Source organism: Zalophus californianus, chromosome X (genome assembly GCF_009762305.2).
Source record: "Zalophus californianus isolate mZalCal1 chromosome X, mZalCal1.pri.v2, whole genome shotgun sequence".
In the NCBI taxonomy this organism is placed as follows: domain Eukaryota; kingdom Metazoa; phylum Chordata; class Mammalia; order Carnivora; family Otariidae; genus Zalophus; species Zalophus californianus.
The window spans coordinates 23472206-23489674 of NC_045612.1; positions in this window are offsets into that span (position 1 = coordinate 23472206).

A 17469-nucleotide genomic window follows, 5' to 3' on the forward strand; every position below is an offset into this window, starting at 1 on the left:
GAATCATTTCCAGAGATGCAGAAAAAGTGCTTGACAAATTCAATTTCCATTCATGATTAAAAAGTCATAACAAATTGGGCATAGAAGAAACATTCCTCAACATAATGAAGACCATATATGGCAAGCCTGTAGTTAACATCATACTCAGTGGTGAAAGGTTAAAAGCTTTTCCTCTAAGATCAGCAACAAGACAAGGATGTGCACTCTCACCATTCCTATTCAACATAGTACTAGGAGTTCTACCAGGGCAATCAGGCAAGAAAAAATAAAAAGCATCATAATCAGAAAAAAAAAAGTACAATTGTGTTTGAATGCAGATGACACTATTTTGTATATAAAAAATTCTGAAGACTCCACTAAAACACTGTGAAAACTAATAAACAAACTCAGTAAATATTCACAATGCAACATCAACATACAAATATTAGTGGTCTTTCTATATACTAAAAATAGATGATTTGTAAAAGAAATTTTTAAAAATTCCATTTACAATAGCACACACACAAAAATAATGAAATACTTAGTAGCGCATTTAGCCAAGTCGGTGAAAGGTCTCTACACTGAAATCTACAAGATACCTATAAAAGAAATTGAGAAAAGACGCAAATAATTGGAAAGATATCCCATATTCATGAATTAGAAGAAATAATATTGTTAATATATCCCTACTACTCAAAGCCATCTATAGACTCATTACAATTCTTATAAACATTCTACTGTCATATTTTACAGAAATAGAAAACACACTTCTAAAATTCATACAGAAATATATGCAAACAGTGAATCATGGAACACTACATCAAAAACTAATGATGTACTGTATGGTGACTAACATAACATAAATAAAATAAAATAAAATAAAATAAAATAAAATAAAATAAAATTCATACACAAGTAGAAAAGACCCTAAATAGCAAAAGCAAAACTGAGAAAGAAAAAATTGAAAGTATTATACTTCCTAATAGCAATCATATTATAAAACTATAGTAATCAAAATTGTATGGTCTGGCATAAAAAACAGACAGAATTGAAAACCCCGAAATATACATATATATACACAGTCAATTAATATTTTACATAGAGCCAAGAATACTCAATGGAGAAAAGACAATAAATGGTGCTGTGAAAATTGGATATTGACATGCAAAACAATAAAACTAGACCCTTTTCTTTTTTTAAAGATTTTATTTATTTATTTGACAGAGAAAGAGACAGCAAGAGAGGGAACACAAGCAGGGGGAGTGGGAGAGAGAGAAGCAGGCCTCCTGCTGAGCAGGGAGCCCAATGCGGGGTTGGATCTCAGGACCCTGGGATCATGACCTGAGCAGAAGGCAGACGCTTAACGACTGAGCCACCCAGGTGCCCCAAAACTAGACCCTTTTCTTACACCACTTAAATAATTTTTATTTAAATTCATTAGTTTCAGATGTAGTGTTCAATAATTCATCAGTTGTGTATAGTACCCAGTCCTCCTCACATCGTATGCCCTCCTTAATGACCATCACCCAGTTACCCAATCCCCCCACCCACTTCCCCTTCAGCAACCCTGTTTGTTTCCCATAGTTAAGAGTTGTTTCCCATAGTTAAGAGTTTCTCATGGTTTGTTTCCCTTTCTGATTTCTTCCCATTCAGTTTTCCCTCCCTTCCCTTATGAACCTCTGCACTATTTCTTATATTCCACATAGGGGTCAAGCCATATGATAATTGTCTTTCTCTGATTGACTTATTTCTCTTAGCATAATACCCTCCAGTTTCATCCACATCGATGTAAATGGTAGGTATCCATCCTTTCTGATGGCTGAGTAATATTCCATTGTATATATAAACCACATCTTCTTTATCCATTCATCTGTCAAAGGACATCTTGGCTTCTTCTAGGATTGGCTACTGTGGACATTGCTGTCATGAACACTGGACACCACTCAAATGTTAACTCAAATTGGTTAAAGACTTAAGTGTAAGACCTGAAACCATAAAAATCCCAGAAGAAAACAGGAAAAAGGCTCTTTGACATAGGTCTTGGCCATGATTTTTGGGTATAACACCTAACATATAAACAACAAAATAAAAAAAATAAACAGTTGGGGCTTAATCAAACTAAGAAGCTTCTTCACAGCAATAGAAATCATCAACAAAATGAAAAGGCAACCCACAGAATGAGGATATTTGCAAACCAGATATCTGATAAGGTGTTAATATCCAAAATATAGAAGAAACCCATAGAACTCAAAGCAAAAAAAAAAAAAAAATTCAATTGTAAAAAAGAAGCAAAGGATCTGAATAGACTTTTTTCCCCAAAGAAGATAGAGAAATAGACAACAGGTACATGAAAAGGTGCTCAACATCACTAATCATCAGGTAAGAGCAAATCAAAACCAAAATGAGCTATCACCTCAGTAGGTGGCTCTTAAGACGGCTGTTACCAAAAAAAAACAATAAATATTAGCACAGGTGTGGAGAAAAGGGAAGTCTTGCACACTGTTGGTGGGAATATAAACTAGTACAGACACTATGAAAAACAGTATCGAGTTTCCTCAAAAAAATAAAAATCAAACTACCATTTTATCTAGCAATTTCACTTCTGGGTATATATCTGGAAGAAATTAAAACCCTGTGTTAGACAGATACCTAAATTCCCATGTTCATTGCAGCATTATTTACAATAGCCAACACATTAATATGACCTACATGTCCATTGATGGATGAATGGATTAAAAAATGTGGTGTGTGTATACAAACACACATATATTTGAATACTATTCAACCATAAAACAGAAGGAAATCCTGTCATTTATGATGGCATGGATGGACCTTGAGGGCATTATGCTAAGAGAAATAAGCATACAGTGGAAGACACATACTGTACAATCTCATTTATGTGTAGAAGCTAAAAACCAAAAACCTCATAAAAACAGAGATGAGCTTTGTAGCTGCTGGAAATTGGGGAACTGTTTTGGGAAATTGAGTGAAGGTGATCAAAAGGTACAAACTTCTAGTTATAAAATAAATAATTTCTGGAGATGTAATGGACAGCATGATTACTATAGTTAACAATACTGTACTGTATATTTTTGAGTTGCTAAGAGAGTAGATTTTAGTTTTCATCACAAGAAAAACAATTTGTAACTATGTGAGGTGATGGATGTTTAAAGATTATTGCGGTAATCATTTTTATTTTTTTAAGATTTTTATTTATTTATTTAATAGAAAGAGAGAGAGAGAGAGACAGCGTGAGAGGGAACACAAGCAGGGGGAGTGGGAGAGGGAGAAGCAGGCTTCCGGCTGAGCAGGGAGCCCGATGCGGGACTTGATCCCAGGACTCTGGGATCATGACCTGAGCTGAAGGCAGTCGCTTAACCAACTGAGCCACCCAGGTGCCCCAATTATTTTTAAATATATACATATATCAAGTCATTATGTTGCGCCCCTTAAGCATATACAATTTACATGTCAATTATATCTCAGTAGAACTGGGAAAAATATCTATCTGTATCTCTGTGTTTTTGTGTTTCTTTCTGTATGTGTGTATTTTAAACATTTATGCTTAAGGGGATAAGCAGATCGATTCAGTTGCTGGTTACTGAAGTTTATGGAAATTGTTAACTAAAATCTAGCAATCTCCCCTGTAATTCATTTGCAAATCCAAATGAAAACCAAATACTGTAGTATTACTAGAAAAATGAATCAATAAAACCAATCCAAACAATATATTTCAGTGTTCATTGTTGACAGAAAATACTATTCTAAATGCCTATGCATTTATGATCAAAACAGACTTTCTCCCCTCCAAAAAATCTGGTGTGTCACAATAGCCCATTTCAGCTCAACTTTACATGCCACCATATTGAGCACCTCAGATTTTTAGTAATTACAAATCAGAGTAAGAAATCATGTGCTATTTGCATTCCTGCCATTATTATAGGGGTGGTGATCTTACATGATCCTTAATCTTTAAGAGATTTGAATCCCTCTGATGATGTGCCTATTTCCTGTCAGAATCCCCCAAATTCCTGATAATAAAAGGTACAATGAAACCATAGAGATGTGCTGATTGCAGGCAGAGTATTTGAGTATGTTGGACTGAGAATCTGGCCTATGTTTTAATTCCAAGTCTGCTGTGTCCTGACTGTGATCTTAAATGAGTCTTTCTTCCATCTTTTAGCCTCCATTTATTCATATGTAGAATAAAGCTTTTGGAATTAAGTATAAAATTTTTTTCAAGTTGAAATTCTTAGACTGCTACCAACTTAACATTATAGCAATGAAAAAATATGATGGATAATTTGAGTTATCATCTCAATAGTATAAGTTTCCTAAAGACTAGGGTTTGTTTGTCCTATTGGCTGTTATATTCCTGATGCTTGGAACACACTCTGAAGCAAAATAACTGTTCATTTATTGGATAAGTAAATGGTTTTCCTGGTAATGTCTTTCAAACTATTAAACAATAAAGCATTTTTCCAAATGAAATCCTACATTGAATTGCAAAATATGAATGTGATATGACCTAATCACTTTAGTTAAATCTGAAAGTCCTATATTTTTCCCTCAATCCCCAACAACAAGTTTGAGAGAGCCTAGGGCTCATCTAAACACTGTTTTGGAAACTGATGATTTAGAATATGAGTAACTAGTAAATATGTCCTGAGTTCTAACCATGAGATAGGCTCTAGGAAAGCAGCTGTGGAATTAACCAAGTCTTAGGAACCAGGGAGGCTTCCCTATGGAAAGGACACCTAACTCAAGTCCTAAATGATGAGTAGAGCTAATTAAACCAAGAAGGAAGGGTGCAATTTAAATGTAAAACAGTGTTCTAGTGAAGGAAACTGCACACTCATAGTCGTTTATTGTTTGATTTTAGCCTACAGCCAAAAACCAGCAGTAAAAAACACAAATGATTGTGACTTTTGATTTGAATCAATGAAAGCCACAATGTTACTTGAGAGGGATTACAAATTGAAATTTATAAAATAAGTTAGTTTAATTTTTTAAAGCTTAAGAATTAGCTCATTGTTTATTGTCTAGCATTATATCATGTTGCAAAAGTCTAATCTATAGTTGATTTCACAGTAGACACTGACAGAAATTCAATGCCTATTTCATTGGAATTCTTGAGATACTATTATATAAAATTGATGATGTGTATTTCTGAAATAGTTTTGGGTTTTTAAAATAGATTTGGGCTTTTTATTGTGGATTTTTTATTTTTGGGGGATTATTTCATTTGTGCACATATATAAAACAGCTAGCATTACATATTTATATACTATTTAGTGTGCTAAGTGTTCTCTAGGTTTATGCTGATTATTCTTCATAATTTTATGATGTAAGAGGTAATATCATATCCATTTCACAGGTGACAAAACTGAGCTTTAGAAAGATTAATTATTTTGCTCAAGGTAACACAGCAGGTAAAAATTAGAACCAAGATTTAAACTTAGTCATGTGAATTGAATCAAACTATATTAAATTGTGTATGTCATACACATTTTACATATATATGTATATATTACACAAATATGTATATACGTACAAGCATAATAATAGACACTTATGCTCTGTGTATGTCTGTGTGTATATATACAGTATAAGAATAAATTGTATATTGATAGATTAATAGGAGACAGAAAGAATACATGAATCATTAAGTCTTTTGCTTTGGATACCATAAGCAATTGAAGGAGGACCAAAAAGACACCAGCATCTTTGGTAACCATGTAATCTCATCAATTCACATAGAAGATGACCCAATGTAATGGCAAGTTTCCCAAATCTTGAAGCCTTATGGTAGTAGAATTGGTAGAGTTGAATGTTGAACTCACATTTCTTGATGGCTAACCAAGGTTGTTTCTCTGTACTTCTTGGCTTTTAAGGGTTTCTCCTTTCTTAATTACATTTCTATCCATCAGATCATCAGCCTCAATTTTGAGAGGAATACACTCAAAAGGAGTGATGGGGTACAGTATTTTAAATACTAATATTTTACTTAAGTAAATTCTGGTTTAACTGACAAATTTAAAACAACTTGCATAAATTATATCCACGCTAAATAATTTATTCATTAATCTGTGAAACATTTTATAAAGACCACAGAGATTTAATAACTGATAGATAAAAGAGAGTAATTATGGAACTTAATACCAAAAGATGGATTAGATTTAAAAAAAAACTTGTTTTTAGAGTTGTCAAACTAAATTTAAATCAAAACAATTTTAAATTGGAATTAGGTAATGATATTTGTTTGAATGTGTGCTTCATTTGAAGATTTAAAAAGAACTGGCATAAAATCAAAGAGCATACCACATCCCAAATCAGAAGTTGAGAAAGTCTACTTGAGAGCTGGTTTGTAACATTTATTATTAATGGGAAACTGACACCAGAAAATTTAATCTAAAGGTCAGCTATATCTTACAGTCAAATATAAAAATAATCCAAACTTAAATCCACTTTCTCACATAAATTATAAATGATGTGATTTATCCAGTACTTTTCTTTTTTTACTAATATTTCTTGAATTTCATGGATAATTTTTTACCAGTTTTTCTTTACAAAGGTCTTCCTCAGTATATCAATATGGTTTTACTATCCCATTTTCATGAAGATAGCTTTTCTTAACATTGTGTTGGTGATTCTTACCACTATTATAGAAGTATTAATCAGTGTCCTCAATTAACATTTTCATTTTATCCTTTTAAAAATTAATTCTTAAAGTTTAGTTTGTATTGTGATTACTGGTACATCCTCACAGATAGAAAGTGCCAAGTTAACAGTAGGGAAACACTAACTTAATTTCCTTCATTTTTTTTGGAAAGAATAGACTTTATGCACATGGGTCTGAAGCAGAGGAGAGTACTAAGAAGCTACATAATTGAAAAGCTATAGAAATATAGCGACATATAGTACATCATTAGTTTTTGATGTAATGTTCAATGATTCATTGGTGATTTTATTTTTTTTTTATTTGAGAGAGAGAGAGAGGGAGGGAGAGCATGGAAGGCGAGTGAGAGGGAGAAGTAAACTCCCCCCTGAGCAGAGAGCCCAATGTGGGACTTGATCTCAGGACCACAAAATCATGACCTGAGCCAAAGGCAGATGCTTAACTGACTGAGCCATCCAGGTGCCCTGTAATCTAGTCTTCATCTGCATAGCTATCGTTCTATATTCAGTCTAAAATTCCTCTCATGCTGGGGTGCCTGGGTGGCTCGATCAGTTAAGTGTCTGCCTTCAGCTCAGGTCATGGTTCCAGGGTCCTGGGATCAAGCCCTACCTTGGGATCCCTGTTCAGTGGGGAGTCTGCTTCTCTCTCTTCCTCTCCCTCTGTCCCTCCCCCCACTCATGTTCTTTCTCTCTCAAATACATAAATAAAATATTTTTTAAAATAAAAAAATAAAATTCTTCTCATATAAACCACCATTATAGAGCCTCCTGTTTAGTCTCCTTGTTTCCAAGCACTTCATTCACCAAACTACCTTATATTGACCAGTTAGAGCTTCATCAAGTATAGCTGACAGAAGAGCATTCTCTTGCTCCCTAATCTTCTGCATTCTCTTTGAGAAATAAATTATCTGCCCCTCTTCTGAACTGAAATATTTAACCTCTTATACCACACACAACACTACATTGTTGTGTTTTCTGTACATGCTTAATCTTCCTGCTGCAGTGGTTGGAATATTGTCTTATTACTGTAGGAATTTATTAAATATTATTGAATAAATGAACCTATGCATAAAGGCACAAGCATCATTATATAGAGATATGATTGTTCTTCCTTTTATTTAGATAATTTGTCTTGTGAACTTACATTACTAAATGAGAAATCCAGATGGTCTGGTAATGATTCAAATTTAAGTCCTACATGTAAGCAAAGCAGATAGTTTCTTATGTAAAGAGTTATTAGGATCCCTGAAAAAGTACTTTATCCAATCCTCACTTCACCTCCTCAAAACAACAACAACAAAAAACAAAAAGAAAACTGACAAAAAAATCACAGAAACTCACATTGTTGTGGAAGTCAGTTCTGGAGATTTATTTTTGTACATAATGGATTTCCTATGGACTCAGAAGTAAATGTAACACATTTCATTTTTGTTTTTTGTTTTGTTTACTTTCCCTTATCTCCACATTGAGAATATTCACCATTATGTTTACTGTGCAGTCAATTTTATCGTGGGAGACAAATCTTCATTTCTTGTCTCCTAAGTAATTGTATTTTCTATATTTAATATTTTAAGTACCACAATAATTAGATTTATGATCATAATGCCAATGTAAATAACTTAAATGTTACCTAAAAATCATATTTTTTGAGTAGTGTCTGATGGTTTTTCTGAGATCATTCATTTCCTAAAGAGACTAGCTCACTGCAGGCTTACCTCATTTAATTGTGGTTCACTTTATTGTGCTTCATAGATATTGCATTTTTACAAGTTGAAGATTTGTGGTGATCCTGCATTAAGCAAGTTTATCAGCATCATTTAAATGCAGGTGATCCTGCATTAAGCAAATCTATCAGCATTTCTCACTTTGTGTCGCTGTGTCACATTTTCATAATTCTTACAATATTTCAAAATTGTTCATTATTATTATATTTGTTACAGTGATCTATGATCAGCAATCTTTGATGTAACTGCTAAATTGCATTAGGACACCATGAACAGTGCCCATATAACGTGGCAAACAATTTAAAAATGATGTGTGTGGGGTGCCTGGGTGGCTCAGATGGTTAAGTATCTGCCTTCGGCTCAGGTCATGATCCCAGGGTCCTGGGATCAAGTCCCACATCAGGCTCCCTGCCCCTTGGGAGCCTGCTTCTCCCTCTGCTTCTCTCTCTCTCTGTCTCTTATGAATAAATAAATAAAAATCTTTAAAAAATGTGTGTGTTCTAAATATTCTACCAACCAACTATGCCTCTATGTCTATCTCTCTGTCCATGGGCATCCCTATTCCTTAAGACACAATAATATTGAGAATGTAAACCAATTCATAACCCATGGCTTCTAAGTGTTTGAGTGAAAAGAAGAGTAGCATGTCTCTTACTTTAAATCAAAACCTACAAATGGGTAAGCTTAGTGATGAAGACATGTCAAAAGCTGAGATGGGCCTAAAGATAGACCTCTTGAATCAGTTACCCAAGTTGCAAATACAAAAGAAAAGTTCTTGAAGGAAATTAAAAGTGCTCCTCCAGTGAGCACACAAATGATAAGAAAGTGAAACAGCTTTATTGATTATAGGGAGAATATTTTAGTAGTCTGGATAGAAGATCAAACCAGACACAACATTCCCTTAAGCCAAAGCCTAATCCAGGGCAAGGCTCTAACTCTCTTCAACTCTGTGAAGGCTGAGAGAGGTGAAAAAGCTACAGAAGAAAAGTTTTAAGCTATTAGAGGCTGGTGCATGAGGTTTAAGGAAAAAAAACCATCTCCATAACATAAAAGTGAAAGGTAAAACAACAAGTGCTGCTGTAGAAGCTGCATTAAGTTATCCAGAAGATCTTTAAGCTATTTTACAATGTTGTGGTAATCAAGACAGTATGGTACTAGCACTAAAACAACACATATATCAATGGAACAGAAAAGAAAACCCAGAAATGTACCCACAACTATATGGTCAACTAATCTTTGACAAAGTAAGAAAGAATATCCAATGGAAATAAAAAAAGACAGTCTCTTCAACAAATGGTGTTGGGAAAACGGGACAGCAACGGCAGTAGAATGAAACTGGACAACTTTCATATACTATACACAAAAAATAAATTCCAAATGGATGAAAGACCTAAACATGAGACAGGAAACCATCAAAATCCTAGAGGAGAACACAGGCAGAAACCTCTTTGGCATCAACCATAACAACTTCTAACTAGACACATCTCCAGATGCAAGGGAAACAAAAGCAAAAGCAAACTATTGGGAAGTCATCAAAACAAAAAGCTTCTGCACAGTGAAGGGAAAAATTAATAAAACTAAAAGCAGCCTATGGAATGGGAGAAGATATTTGCAAGTGACATATCTGATAAAAGATTAGTATCTAAAATATATAATAACTTATCAAACTCAACACCCAAAAAGCAAAAAATCAGTTAAGAAATGGGCAGAAGACATGAACAGACACTTTTTTTTCCCCAAAGAAGACATCCAGATGGCTAACACACACATGAAAAGATGATCAACATCACTCGTCATCAGGGAAATAAAAATCAAAACCATGATGAGCTACCATCTCATACCTGTCAGAATGGCTAAAATTAACAACACAGGAAACAACAGATATTGGCAAGAATGCAGAGAAAGGGGAACCCTCTTGCACTACTGGTGGGAATGCAAGCTGGTGCAGCCACTCTGGGAAAAAGTATGGAAGTTCCTCAAAAAGTTAAAAATAGAACTACTCTATGATCTAGCAATTGCACTACTAGGTATTTACCTGAAGGATACAAAAAATATTGATTCAAGGATACATGCACCCCAATGTTTACAGCAGCGTTATCCACAATAGCCAAACTATGGAAAGAGCCCAAGTGTCCATTGATTGATGAATGGATAAAGGAGATGTTATGTGTGTGTGTGTGTGTGTGTGTGTGTGTGTGTGTGTGTGTGTATATCCATAAAAAAATGAAATCTTGCCATTTGCACTATGTGGATGGAGCTAACATGTATTATGCTAAACAAAATAAGTCAGTCAGAGAAAAAAATACCATATGATTTCACTCTTATATGGAATCTAAAAAAAAAAAAAAACAACGCACACACAAAGAAACCAAAAAAAAAAAAAGGAACAAACAAAAACAGACTCATATAGAGAACCTAATGGTGGTTGCCAGCAGGAACATGGGCGGGGGAATTGTGAAATAAATAAAGGGGATTAAGAGGTACAAAATTCCAGTTATAAAATAAATAAGCCATGGAAATGAAAAGTGCAGCATAGAAAATGTAGTCAATAATATTGTAGGGGTGCCTGGGTGGCTCAGTCAGTTAAGCATCTAACTCTTGATTTTGGCTCAGGTCATGATCTCAGGGTTATGAGACTGAGTCCTGCACTGGGCTCTATGTTCAGCAGGGAGACTGCTTGAGATTCTCTCTCTCCCTCTGCCTCTCCTCCTTGTGTGTGTGCGCGTGCTCTCTCTCTCTCTCAGACAAATAAATAAATCTTTTAAAAATATTGTAATAATATTGTATGGTAACAAATGGTGACTACACTTATGGTGGTGAGCATTGAGTAATGTATAGAATTGTCAAATCAATATGCTGTACACCTGAAACTAATATAACATTGTATGTTAATTATACTTCAATAAAGAAATGCTATCAAATTGAATTTACCCATACATAAAAATAATTACATACCACGGCCACGTGGAATTTATTATAGCAATGCAAAGTTGGTTTAACATATAAGAATAAATCAATATAATGCACTATATTAGTAATAGAACAATAACCACATGACCTTTTCAATTGATGCAGAAAAAGCATTTGACAATGTGCAATACTCATTAATAATAAAAACACTAAACAAATTAGGAATAGAAGGGAACTTCCTCAACCTGAAAATGGACGTCTCAAAAAAAAATCCACAGTTAGCATCCTACTGGATGATAAGTTTAAAAATCCCTCCAGAGATCAGGAACAAGATAAGGGTGTTCACTCTTGCTACATCTATTCAATTGTGTCAAACATTTTATTTTTTTATTTTTTATTTTTTTTTAAGATTTTATTTATTTATTTGAGAGAGAGAGAGAATGAGAGATAGAGAACACGAGAGGGAAGAGGGTCAGAGGGAGAAGCAGACTCCCTGCTGAGCAGGGAGCCCGATGCGGGACTCGATCGCGGGACTCCAGGATCATGACCTGAGCCGAAGGCAGTCGCTTAACCAACTGAGCCACCCAGGCGCCCTGTGTCAAACATTTTAGCCTGTACAATAGTGGAAGGAAAAAAAATAAAATAAAAGGCATCCAGGTTGGAAAAAAAGAAAGAAAGGTATCTTTATTCACAGATAACATACTGTAAATAGAAAATACTAGGAAATCCACAAAAAAAAGCTTAGATATAATAAGTGAGTACATGAAGGATGCAGGATACAAAATGAATATATACAATTTTATTTTTATACATTAGTGATAAATAATATGAATATGTAATTAAGAAAACACAACTTTATTCACAATTGCAGAAAAAATAAAATGCTTAGGAAAAAAATTAACCAATAAATACAAGAGTCATAGAGACAAAACAAATAAAATAGTTTACAGAAATTAAAGAAGATCTAAATAAACGGAAAGACATTCCATGATCATAGATTTGAAGACTTAATATTGTTAAGATGACAATTGTCCTGGGGTACCTGGGTGGCTCAGTCATTAAGCATCTGCCTTCAGCTCTGGTCATGATCCCAGGGTCCTGGGATCAAGCCCCGCATTGGGGTCCCTTCTCACTGGGGAGCCTGCTTCTCCCTCTCCCACTCCCCCTGCTTGTGTTCCATCTCTCTGTCAAATAAATAAATAAAATCTTTTTAAAAAATTAAAAAATGACAATTGTTCCAAATTGATCAATTGATTCAAAGCAATCCCTTTCAAAATCCCCTTTTGCTTTTATTTTTGGCAGAAATTAACAAGCTTATTCTAAAATTCATATGGAAATGAAAAAATGCAAAACTCCATAATAGCTCAAACAATCTTGAAAAGAAAGAACCACGTTTGGGGATTCACACTTCCTGATTTCAAAATTTACCACAAAGCTACAGTAATCAAGGCAGTGTGGTACTGGCAACAGATAGATATATAGATCAATGGAATAGAACCAGGCATCCAGACATGAACACCTTCATTAATGGCCAATTGATTTTTATTTGTAGTGTAGAATTGTAGAATAAATAGCCTTTTCAATAAGTGGTACTGGGACAACTGGGTATCCCATGCAAAATAATGAAGTTAGATCCCTACCTGACACAATATATAAATATTAACTCAAAATGGTTTAAAGACCTAAACGTAAGAACTAAAACTATAAAACTCTGTGAAGGAAACTCAGTAAGTTTCATGACCTTGAGTTAGGCAGTGATTTCTTTGGTATGCCACCAAAATTATAAACAGCAAAAGAACAGATAAATTTGGCTTCTTCAAATTTAAAAATCTTTGTGCTTTGAATGACACCACTAACGAAGTGAAATGAAAACCCATGGAATGGAAGTAAATCTTTGTAAATCATATATCTGATAAGGAACTTGTGTCTAGGATATATGAAAAAAATACTTAGAATTCAATAAATCACATCTCAATTTTAAAAAAGTCTGAGTAGGGGCGCCTGGGTGGCTCAGTCAGTTAAACATCTGACTTGATTTTGGCTCAGGTTGTGATCTCAGGGTCCTGGGATGGAGCCCCACATCAGGCTTCACACTCAGCAGAGAGTCTGCTTGAGGATTCTCTCTCTTTCTCTCCCTCTGCCCCGCCCCCACTCATGCACTCTCTTTCTCTCCGTAAATAAATAAATAAATAAATATCCTTAAAAAATTTCTGAGTAGAAATTTCTCTGAAGGGGTGCCTGGGTGGCTCAGTTGGTTAAGCGACTGCCTTCGGCTCAGGTCATGATCCTGGAGTCCCCGGATCGAGTCCCACATCGGGCTCCCTGCTCAGCGGGGAGTCTGCTTCTCCCTCTGACCCTCTTCCCTCTCGTGCTCTCTATCTCTCATTCTCTCTCTCTCAAATAAATAAATAAAATCTTTAAAAAAAATAAAAAAAAGAAATTTCTCTGAAGAAAATACACAAATGGACAATAAACACATAAAAATGCTGAATACCATCAGTAATTAATGAAATGCAAACCAAAACCACAATGAGATACAACTTCACATCTACTAGAATGACTAAAATAAACAAGAGAGAAAATAATAAGTCTTGTTGGGATATGAAAAATTTGGAATCCCATATACATTACTGATGTGAGTGGAAAATAGTAAAGCCACCTTGAAAGACAACTTTTTAGTTCCTCAAAATGTTATGCATAGATTTATTATATGACTCAACAATTCTACTCCTAGTTTATCCCCAAAAGAATTGAAATATGTCCACATAAAAGTATATGTATGAATGTTCATAGCAGCTTATTCATAATAGCAAAAAGTAGAAACAAACCCAAATGTATGTCAACTGATGAATGAATAAACAGAATATGGTACATCTATCTATACAATGCAATTTTGATAATAAAAACAAATGAGCTACTTACACATGCTGCAACATGTACTAACATTGGAAATATGCTATATAAAAGATGGTACTCACAAAAGGACCCATACTGTATGTTTTCATTTACATTAAACAGCCAGAATAGACAAATCCATAGAAATATAAAGTGGATTGTGGTTGCCAAGGACTGTGATGAGTGAGGAACTAGGAAATGACTACTAATGAGTAAGAAGTTCTTTTTCAGATGATGAAAACTTTTTGAAGTTAGACAATGGTGATGTTTACACATCTTTGAGGATATACTGAAAAACACTGAAGTGTAAACATTAAATTCTATGGTATATGAATTAAAGCAAAATTGTAATAAAGTGAGAGAACATAAGGAAAGGACAGAGAGATTAATTTCATGAAACCCTTTTGCAGGTGTTTTGTTATAAAGAGGATCAGTGATATGGGCTTTCGTTGGATGGACGTGTCTGGTCAATAGAGTGTTTTTTTAAGTTAAGAATATCTTAGCATGTTTGTTACTAAAGAGAATCATCTGGTAAAGGAACAACCACTTGATGCAGAAAATGAGAATAGTTTTAAACTCCTGATCATCAGTGTTTGTGTGATCTTATGCCTGACATTACACTCAGAGCTGGAAATGCCAAATATGGATGATTATTAATATTTTTATTTAACACCTAATATGACAAATCACACTAAGTCTGTACTTAGTGCTACCTATGCTACTATTAGTTTACTAGATGTAAAGTACTTGCTAATTATTAGATTAGCACCAACTATCTGAGAGATCAAACTCTCCTACTAATGTATGTCTTATGCATTCAGCTATTGTGCCAACATACTGTGTGCTTCTTGAGATTTCTGAAATGAAGGACCTACATATTGAACTATTTGACATTAGCTCTGACTAGACCATGCAATTTCAACCCTCTTTTCTTTTAAGAGTCAAAAGGAAACCCTAGATCCATCTTGCAGTGAGTCATTAAAAGTAAAGTCAGGCTTTATTCCTTGAAATTTAGAATTCTTTAATAAAATGGATTATAGATGACTTGAAGATTTTTACTGAGTTGCAACATACCACACTGTGGACAAATTGTACTGATGCCTCAGCTACAAAAGATAATAATTTTCCTCCTAGGCAACTGTGCACTATCTCTCTTGTCAGCTGGATACAGTGAAAGTGAGACATATTTTCCTACTTCTACTAGCTCTTACATTCAGAAGAGGAATATATGGGATCAGACAAAGAGCCTGAGTTGTTCCTACAGCATAGTGTTCCCAGAGAACAAATTGTAGCCCACCTAGACACATTACTTCTGCCAGCTGGGTGTTCCATTTCAAGACAGACTGGAAAACAGATCTCTACAGATTCCCTCCAGGAAAAAGTGGAAGAAGGTTGCAACAGGCAGGAACACTTAAGAAGAAGTAGGTAGGAACCTGATCTATTAGATTCCTGAATGCCAGTGAACACTGACATTTTAGCATCCTAATTCCCCTCTTTATTCCTTCCCACTACATTATATCCACATATTCACCCAATCTCTTCTGAAGAATAAGACAATTTCTACTACAAAAAAGTAACATTTACCTTTAAACATTGTGTGTATTTTATTTTAAAGATTTTATTTATTTATTTGAGAGAGAGAGAGCAAGCGAGCAAGGGAGGAGCAGAGGGAGAGGGACAAGCAGATTCCATGCTGAGTATGCAGCCTGACATCGGGTTCAATCTCATGACCCTGAGATCATTACATAAATTAATTTGAAGGGCAAAAAACATGGTTCCCCATAGTGAACCAACACATTACACATTGAAACTGGATCAGCAACTCAAAAAAAAAAAAATCTCCAAATATGCATAGTGCCACAAGCTATTTCATTATTTGCATCTGAGTCTCAGATGATTGTCACCTTTGGCCAAGAATTAAAGAAAAATTCCATCTAAGTACTTGAAAGCAATGTCAATTATTAATAGTTATGTTTTCCTATGCTAAGAATATTGTATTTGGAGATACCAATTAAAAGGAAATAAATGGAAAGTGAATTGTGGAACCATAAACTAAGTTAGTTCCACAATTTTGAAGAACAGTTAATGCTATTTTATTTATTTGTTTGTTTTTAATTTTTTTAGAATGAGCGTGAGCAGGGGGAAGGTGTCAGAGGGATATGGAGAGAGAGGATCTTTTTTTTTTAAGATTTTATTTATTTGACAGAGAGAGACACAGGGAGAGAGAGAACACAAGCAGGGGGAGTGGGAGAGGGAGAAGCAGGCTTCCCACTGAGCAGGGAGCCCGAGGCAGGGCTCGATCCCAGGACTCTGGGATCATGACCTGAGCCAAAGGCAGACGCTTGATGACTGAGCCACCCAGGCGCCCCTGGAGAGAGAGGATCTTAATCAGGCTCTGCACCCAGCATGGAGCCAGATGTGGGGCCCCATCTCATTATCCTGAAATCATGACCTAAGTTGAATTCAAGAGTCAGATACTTCACTGACTGAGACACCAAGCACCTCTAGTTAATGCTATTCCAAAATTAAATACGCATTTAATTTTTTTAGCTTTAGTTCTTAACTCCTTATACATTTAATTTGCAAATAAGCTACCTGCATTCAGGGGAAAATATTTATTTTTCATGTAGGTCATATATAGATTTCATAGAAAATACTTTCTTGCTTGTTTTAAAACATGAGTCAGATGAATTGACATTTTAAAAAGAAACAACCAGGAAGAATGTGAAATTATACATATATATGTATATAATTTTTTAATTTAAAAATATATAGACACGCACATATTACATATATAATATATATTATATAATAATGTAATATATAATATTGTAATTTGCATATATGTAATGTATGTAATGAATGTAATATTATATATTACACACACACATATATATAAAATCTTTTCTTATGTTTTATTCATTTAGGAGCTCTATATATCTTTTATAAAAATTAAAGCTGTTTTCCTTTATATTTTCTAAAGAAAGAAAGAAATCAACTTTAAAGTCTCATTCTATTCATGGCTTTTGCCCATTTTTTAAACTGCATTATTTGTTTTCTGGGTGTTGAATTTGTTAAGTTCTTTATAGATTTTGGATACTAACCCTTTATCGGATATGGCACTTGCCAATATCTTCTCAATTCCAAAGGTTGCCTTTTAGTTTTGTTGATTGTTTCCTTTGTTGTGCAGAAGCTTTTTATCTTAATGAAGTCCCAACAGTTTATTTTTGCTTTTGTTTCTCTTAACTCAGGAGACATGTCTAGTAAGAATTTGCTATGGCCA